The sequence below is a fragment of the Aythya ferina genome (assembly GCF_964211825.1).
Source record: "Aythya ferina genome assembly, chromosome: 1".
NCBI lineage: Eukaryota > Metazoa > Chordata > Aves > Anseriformes > Anatidae > Aythya > Aythya ferina.
Genome location: NC_140296.1, coordinates 60920114 through 60927716, shown reverse-complemented (window position 1 = coordinate 60927716; position 7603 = coordinate 60920114). Strand labels below are relative to the sequence as shown.

At 40.6% G+C, this 7603-nt stretch overlaps 1 long non-coding RNA gene across 1 annotated transcript; it reads left to right on the top strand.

Moving 5' to 3' along the window:
- Nucleotides 1-700: 700 nt before the first annotated feature.
- On the top strand, nucleotides 701-6300 carry LOC311440069. Its single transcript, XR_014695194.1, has 4 exons — nucleotides 701-1981; nucleotides 2683-2836; nucleotides 4106-4339; nucleotides 6162-6300. It is a non-coding gene; the product is annotated as an uncharacterized lncRNA (long non-coding RNA).
- The last annotated feature ends 1303 nt before the right edge of the window (nucleotides 6301-7603 follow it).

Sequence of the window (7603 nt, the reverse complement as noted above, 5' to 3'; positions counted from 1 at the left end):
GCATGATGTGGGGCTGGCTGTTGTCCCCCCCTGCCTTGGCATAACACTACCTGCAACAACCTATTCCAGGCCCCCATGGGACTCCTGTGGGTGTAAGACATCACTCTTTACAGTTTTTTGTGGGCTATCAGTGCAAAGTGTCTAATATGATGAGGTGCTGGGTCAGAACCTTTAGAATAGGAATTTTCTTGTGTGATACTGATGGTATGTGCTGTGTGACATGGGAAGGGGCATGATAACATGTGAATGACAGCTCATGCAACTCTGGGAGAGTTTTACAGGATGACTCAAAGCAGAATGAGCTATGGTTGGTGCAATCCACAGCCTAGTGTTTGGTTGGTTGGTTGGTTGGCTGGTTGGGTGGTTTTTGGGGGGGTTATTTCAGTAAACTACCCCACCAACTGCACTTAGACTTCTCTCTGCAGGAAAAAAAGTGATTAACTGGAGAAGGGAATTAGGTGTGAAGTAGTGTATGTGTAAGATGGCAGGGTGAACATGTAAAGCTAAATTAGTGGATGCAGCCTTTGTTGCAGGGTTAAACCTGCTCTTACAATATTAACATCCCTCCCATCTATCCCAACAAACTCTAACCTGAGTCTAATGGTGTTTTCAATCCAGGCTGGCAATCCTGCCTCAGCATTTGGGTAACAACACTAGCAGTCACTTTCCCTTCAGCTGATGATCAGCCTGTTCAGCAGTTAGAAAGGATGCCAAGGTGTCCTGGTGGACTTCCATCACTTCATGATAATTGAGAGGCCACCTGATAATCGTTGATGAATCATGATGGTTAGAAGTGCCCAAAGACTGGAGGAAAATAGATGTTACTCGTCCTCAAGAAAGTGGACCTAGGGAACTACAGGCCGTTCACCTCAATCTTTGGGAAGGTGACAGAATAGCTAATCCCGGAAACCATTTTGTTGCAAACGGCATGAAGCTGGAGGCAGTGGCTGGTAGGCCAAAGGGCCATGCAGCCATACAGAGAGATATCAACAAGCTGGAGAAGTGGGCTGACAAGAATCTCATGAAGTTCAACTAGGAGAAGTGCAGAGTCCTAAACCTGGGGAAGAACAACCTTTGGCACCAGGATGTACCCAGAAGAAAAGCAGCTTCATAGGAAAGGACCTGGGAATCCCGGTAGATACCAAGCTGAGCATGAACCAGCTATGTGTTCTCACATCAAAGAAGGCTGATGGTATCCTGGGCTGCATTAAGAGGAGTGTCGTCAACAGGTCAAGGGTGGGGTTCTTTTCCCTCTGCTTAACACTGATTAGGCCACAGGTGGAGTACTGTGTGAGATTCAGATCTTCCCAGTGAAGGAGAGAGAACTACTGAAGAGTTCAGCAAAGGGCTATGAAGATGGCTAAGGGACTGGAGCATCTCACATAGAGCAACTGCTAAGAGCAGTGGAACTATTAAACTTAGAAAAGAGAAGGCTTGGGGGATCTTTTTGATATGCATTATAATATGGAGGGTGGGTGAAAAGAATTCAAAGCCAGGCTCTTGTCAGAGGTGCTCAGTGCCAGGACCAGAGGCCCAGGGCACAAACTGGCACCCAGGAGGCTCCCTCTGAGCACCAGGCAACACTTCTGTGCTGTGCGGGTGAGGAGCCCTGGCACAGGCTGCCCAGAGAGGCTGTGGGGTCTCCTCCTTGGAGACCTTCCAAAGCCGCCTGGAGATGTGCCTGGGCAACCTGCTCTGGGTTTCTGTGCTTGAGTAGGGGGCTTAGAGAAGATGACTTCCAGCGGCTTCCTGCCTGAACCATTCTGTGATTCTGTGAAATGTATGCAGCAAAAAGAGCTACGTTCCCCCAGGAGTCCTGAAGTTCAAAGGAGCCTGAAGCCTGTGAAGACACCATGGCACAAATACATCTGTGTGGCACAATTATGTACACCTTGGGTCAGCCAGGCTGCACTGGCTTGGCAAAAGACAACTTTAAGAGAGCTGTGGACCATCAAGTGAAGGCAAGTCACAGCCAAGACAGGTTGGTGTTTGTCACAACAATGATAAAGAACAGTGGTTTTGAGGCCTATTAGAGTTATTATTTGCAGTAATGTGATTTTTCATAAAGAAAGAGGTACAATCAGAGGCATGCACTACTGTATTTCTTTCTTCAGCATTTGGGGATCACAACACATTCTTACCATGTAAACGAGGGGTGAAATAACATTTTACACTGTTTTTTGAGCAGACAGGATTGCAGATCAGATTGTGTTGTGAAACAAAGAATAGCTCCACAGGAGCCATGACTCTTCCTATGAATCATTCAGTCCTCCTCTCCGTTTCCCATATATCTTTTATTTTTGTATTTTTTCTTAAAGGTAAATATATTCTAAATGGGAATGCCATACTAACTGAATGGCTGGACTTAAAAATGGCTAAAGTTGGCTGTTTACTAGCTACAATTTTATTTAATAAATGGTGACTGATAATGGTTATTTGCCTTCCTACTTTGAGACAGAAAATACACTTTAAACATAAACACATGCATTGTCAGAATTATAAACACAACCTTCTCCTAAAGTGCCAAATAGAAATAAAAGTCATAATACACCTCCAATATCAGGAGAGAGATTGGGGTGGAGGGCCTGGAGAGATGGGGTATATGTTTTTCTGTGTAATGTTCTGCTAACAACAGCTATGAGTGAAGAGAAATTACATATGGAGCCATGCTGACATTTACAGGAACTGTTGTAGAGAACCTGAACTATATAACGGAGAAAATAAGAGATTTGGAGTTAAAAGGACACACCACACTTAGAAATTAAAGAAAACAAGTGCTGCAGTTCATGATAATACAGGTGGAAAAAGGATTACAGGTGCATCTAAGGACTGCCTGGTGAGCTTTACAGAACATTGTTTCCCTCTAACTTTCAATGGGTGATTTGCCACATACTTCCTGACATGTTTTTGAGGTGAGAGCTTCTTTGTGCACATCCGTGGTGCTCTGGTCATATTCCCGAGGAGCCACAGTCGAGGTTCAGGAGGTAGCATGCTCCTCGGCTTGCCAGTGTCAGGCTGCTTGCACCTGGCACTTCCAGTGGGGCAGCAGGTTTTTCTGTGGGCATACAAGTGGGTCAGTTGCAACATGTAGCAGTTTTCAGGGCTCTGGGTTCTCCGCTGAGGCAACAGTGGGCACCATGTGCTGAAGTGGGGGAGGAAGAAGGAGGAAGAGAGGGAGTTGATTTTGGGGAAAAGACAGGGCATAAACCCATTGTACATACCAGGAATGTGTGTTGAACATTTCCAGAGTAGCTACCACATACACTGCAGAACATTTCCTGCTGTAATCACAGTCCTATTTTTCACCAAACACACATTTTCCCCATCATCTTTGATCCACGGGAGCAGTGACTAGCAACATTTTTGCTGTTGTAAGGATGGCAAAACTCGGTTCCTCAATGTGATGTAGCAGCTGTCCTTTCAGAGAGTCAGCATGGAAGAGCAGAGCGCAGGCACAGACCTCCCCACTGCTTTCCAAGTGGGAAAAATAGCTGGTTTTGCTCCCTGGAGCAAAGCAAGGATAGTGATGGGTATGCCCTGGCTTGCACTGTCAGGAGAAACCATTCTGGATGGGGACTAACATCCAGTGATTACCCCAAAGAGTAACCATAAAATCTATTTTTCCCTGATTCATTTTGTGTCCCATCCTGGGAACAGCAGCCACATCCACAGCATTGTGCAGAAAAGATTGTTCTAGTTGAGAAAAATACTATCTGGCTGCTGAAGCCTCCCTGGCAGTGCTCAGTGGCTGGCCAAGTTCTGGCCTGAAGTATATTCAAGTATATTCACACACAGAAACACTGACAGACATTATGTGTCACATATCATTTCATTGTAATTTCCTGGATTCAGCAATTATTTCACTAATGTTTTGTTTCAAGTCTTCAAAAGTGTCTAAGTGTCCAAATTTGATTTTTCATGCATATAAGTAGTCTTAAGAGGCAGTGGTCCTTTTGTGCAAAAGATGATGCTTCAGGAGCTCACCACAGCATGCATATCCACTGTAAACATTATTTCCGTGTTTGTGCTCATTAAAATATGAAAGGTTAACATTTGAATACATACATATATTTTAAGTATCTATTCTGAGAAAATATTTTTTTAGATTATCTTTACTGACTTATGGAGATGATGTTGACTTACAAATCAGCAACAAAGCTTCAAATTCCAATGAAAAAGGAAAATAAAAAGGGGAAAGAGAAAGAAAGGAGGAAAGGAGAGGTGAAGAGAAGAGGAGGAAAATGAGAAGGACAAGAAAAAGAAGAAAGAGATCTAACAGAGGAATGAATACCAGTTTTGAAACAGCTTAAGGACTGGTCATAGGAAAAACACAAAGCAGGTATGTCTTTATGTAGAAGGTATAGTAAAAACAAGACACTTAACTTCTTAAATGACATTTGTGAGCACTTTTGCTTCTAATGTACTGTCTCCAAAAGAAAACAAGATTTTCCTTTTAGTTAGTACACAGCACATCAAGGCTGATAAATTTGTTAATGTGTTAGGGAGAAGAGAGATTAGAGTGACAGAGACTCTGACGTGTAAATCAGTGCAGTTCTGTTAAAGAGTATTGTAAAATGCCATGCATGCCTAACTTTTTAAATCTGTATGATTTTTTTTTGGAGGGGTGCTTTAAGATCACATAATTAAAGACTGTGACAGTGCAAGCACCTCCAGATTATAACGAGTTTTGTCACTCCTTTTGTGAATGTACAGGTAACTATACACATAGACCTAGGAACCCCGTGTTCCTAGCTATATATATGGGAAGCTTTGCTATTATATAACTTTTAACTGTTTGGCAAAGAAAATCCAATGAGGGCTTTTGGACAGGAAAATTGCAGGATTAAGTCCAAATGTGAGTAATCTTTGTGTCTCTGCTTAATTATGATCCACTTTGTTACAATAGTAGAAATAGCGCTAGACAAAATGAGACAATTCTTGTCCTGAAGAGTATGCAGTCTTATTATTATTTTATTTGTATTCTTCCTCCTTAACATCAGTCGCTACTTATAGAGTATCCACAATACTTCCAAACAGTAGGATGGAGACAGGGACCGAGTAAGTGAAACCTGCCCTAAGCATGAACCCAAGAAATCAACAGAAATCTTACAGTGTCTTATAGAGGTTAGTGGCTATACATATAAGCAGAGGAAAATCATACTGGAAGCCACATGAACATTTTCAAGTGGGAAAACTGGGGGGTTGCCTGCTGCAGATGTCCTTGCTACTGGAGAGTGCATGTATGTGTGTGCATGTGAGTCACAGAGAGAGACTGAGATGGAGGGAGGAAGAGAGAGAACAAGAGAATGAGGAAAAAGGAAAAAGGGGGAAAAGATAAATCACTAGAGACATGCAGATGCAAATGCACAATAGTTGTATTAAATTATTTTGAGCTTTTTGTACAACTTACATAATTCCCAAGTAGAAGAAAATAAATCCATAATTTATGCACAGTTCTTCCTAGCAAGTAAAAAAAGAAAAAAGAAGTTATTTTTACATCCCCCTATATTGATTGTATTTTTAGAACGCTTTCTAAAATAAGTGGAGAATTCAATCCTACTCTCTGAGGCATGTCAATTTGTGCCCACATACTCGATGGAAAGATTGAACCCTAAGTGCAGATCATGACATTCTGCTGTGATAAAAGCTGTTTCTGTTTGCTTTAACACTCATGCATAGTGGTAAATGCCACCTGTGACACATTGGGATAAGTATAACTATCTCTATTGCATCCAGTGATTGCAATACACTAAAAGTTGCTTCTGAAACTTACCTGACTCTCTCTGCTAGGATAAGTTACTTTTGTTCAAGTGTTTTAAGACAGGAGAAGACCATCAAGCTATAGATACAAATACATTTCACTTGCCAGGAGGTTGTTTTTCAGAAAAATATAAAAATTAACAAAAAACAACACATGCTTTAACAGAAAATCAGTCTGCTAACTGCACAGGCATGTTCTGACACTGTTTAGGAAGAACCTTGGATTCTTGCTTAGTTACTTCTTGATTGATCCTGTAAACATTTTATAATCAGGGTTATGGTAAATACCCACTCCCCGTTACTCCCCTCAGGTATTTTTGTGCATGTAATGACATATATATTAATAATTAAGGTCTGGGCAGAAAAATATCCTTCAGCCTACTCTGTTTATTGCCTCCCAGATGCTGGACTTTCCTTACACCACCAAATGTTTTTGTCTCCATGACTATTTAAGCCACTATGGCCAAAAAGAAAGAACCAGAAGCCGCCAGAACCTTTTAAATAAATGAAAATCTGGTTGCTCAATAAACCTAAACATCTCACAACATTATGTCGGCAGAGACAAGGTAAGATTTCTGTGCTTCCAATGGCATGTTTCTTCTCATGTGATGCCTCGGACAGGGCAGCAGAGTGGCAGACTGTCTTCCCATGAGCACTTTTGCACTTTCCCAGCTGTCTCATCAGCTTCCAGGTGTCTCCTGCTTCAGAAAGTTATTCTCAGCTCCGGACCTGCCAAAGAAGCCTGAGTCCTTGTTTTTGGCTTGCTTACTTAAACTATATTTTATGAATTGTTTTTGTTTGTTTGTTTGTTTTAGGTGGGAAACCAGTTGTTCTGTTTGCCTAGGAACTCACATGGTTCTGGTACTCACATGGGATCCTGAACATCATGATGATATGCTATGAATATGTGTGATGAACAACATGGCAGGAACAAATTATTTTCTCCATCCATGCTGGCTTGTTCTTGTCTGCTGTAAAGATGAACTGTCAGGTTCATGTTCCAAATGTTCTTTTTGCTCTCCCCTCTGTCCTGCAACCCATGTTGGCCTAGTTTTGAAGCATACTGAATAATGGATGGGAGCAGCTAGAATTTCCTTCATGTGCAAGACAATGTGTCCTTCCTAATATTAATTTCTAAAGTTCCCAAACTCTTTAGCAATTTAATAAATCCAGGACACAAAAACTTTTTACCAATTTAATAAATGTAGGGCACAAAAAATTATAGTGAGTATTGATGGGGCCTCTGATAATAATACATAAGTGAAAATGGTATTTAATTGAAATTTTGCTCAAAAATTATTTTTGTCCTTGGGCTACATTTTCTTACTGTGCTTACGTGTTGGCGTGCCTCCTACTGTTAGTTGTATAGTTCTATAGATACAGTGATATATATTCATGTGGGCATTACCTATATATCTCTTGTTTGCTAAACCTGAAGTAATTTATGTAATTATACACATAATGTATTTTATCTAAATACACAAAGAAGATTTTTTTAAATGCCACTTAGGATCCAGATTTAACTTAAACCACTACTTAGTCTATCTCCCTTAATAGGATACTAAAAAGGAATTTTATGACAACATTATCAGTAGCATTTTGCTGATAATTAGAATAACAATAATAATACTGAGATATTTTTTTCAGTAATAATGGTGTTATTAATGAGATTTTTATGAAAGACAGACTTCTTTGGTATAATTATGAAAATTGATCTTTTGCATTTTACTTATTCACTGAAATCAGATAAGTGGCTTAACTACATGTATTATTTCTAATAAATATTCAAAAGAATGCATTTAAACAAGGCACCTCATTCTATTCTTGCTCATATTCCTTGCAT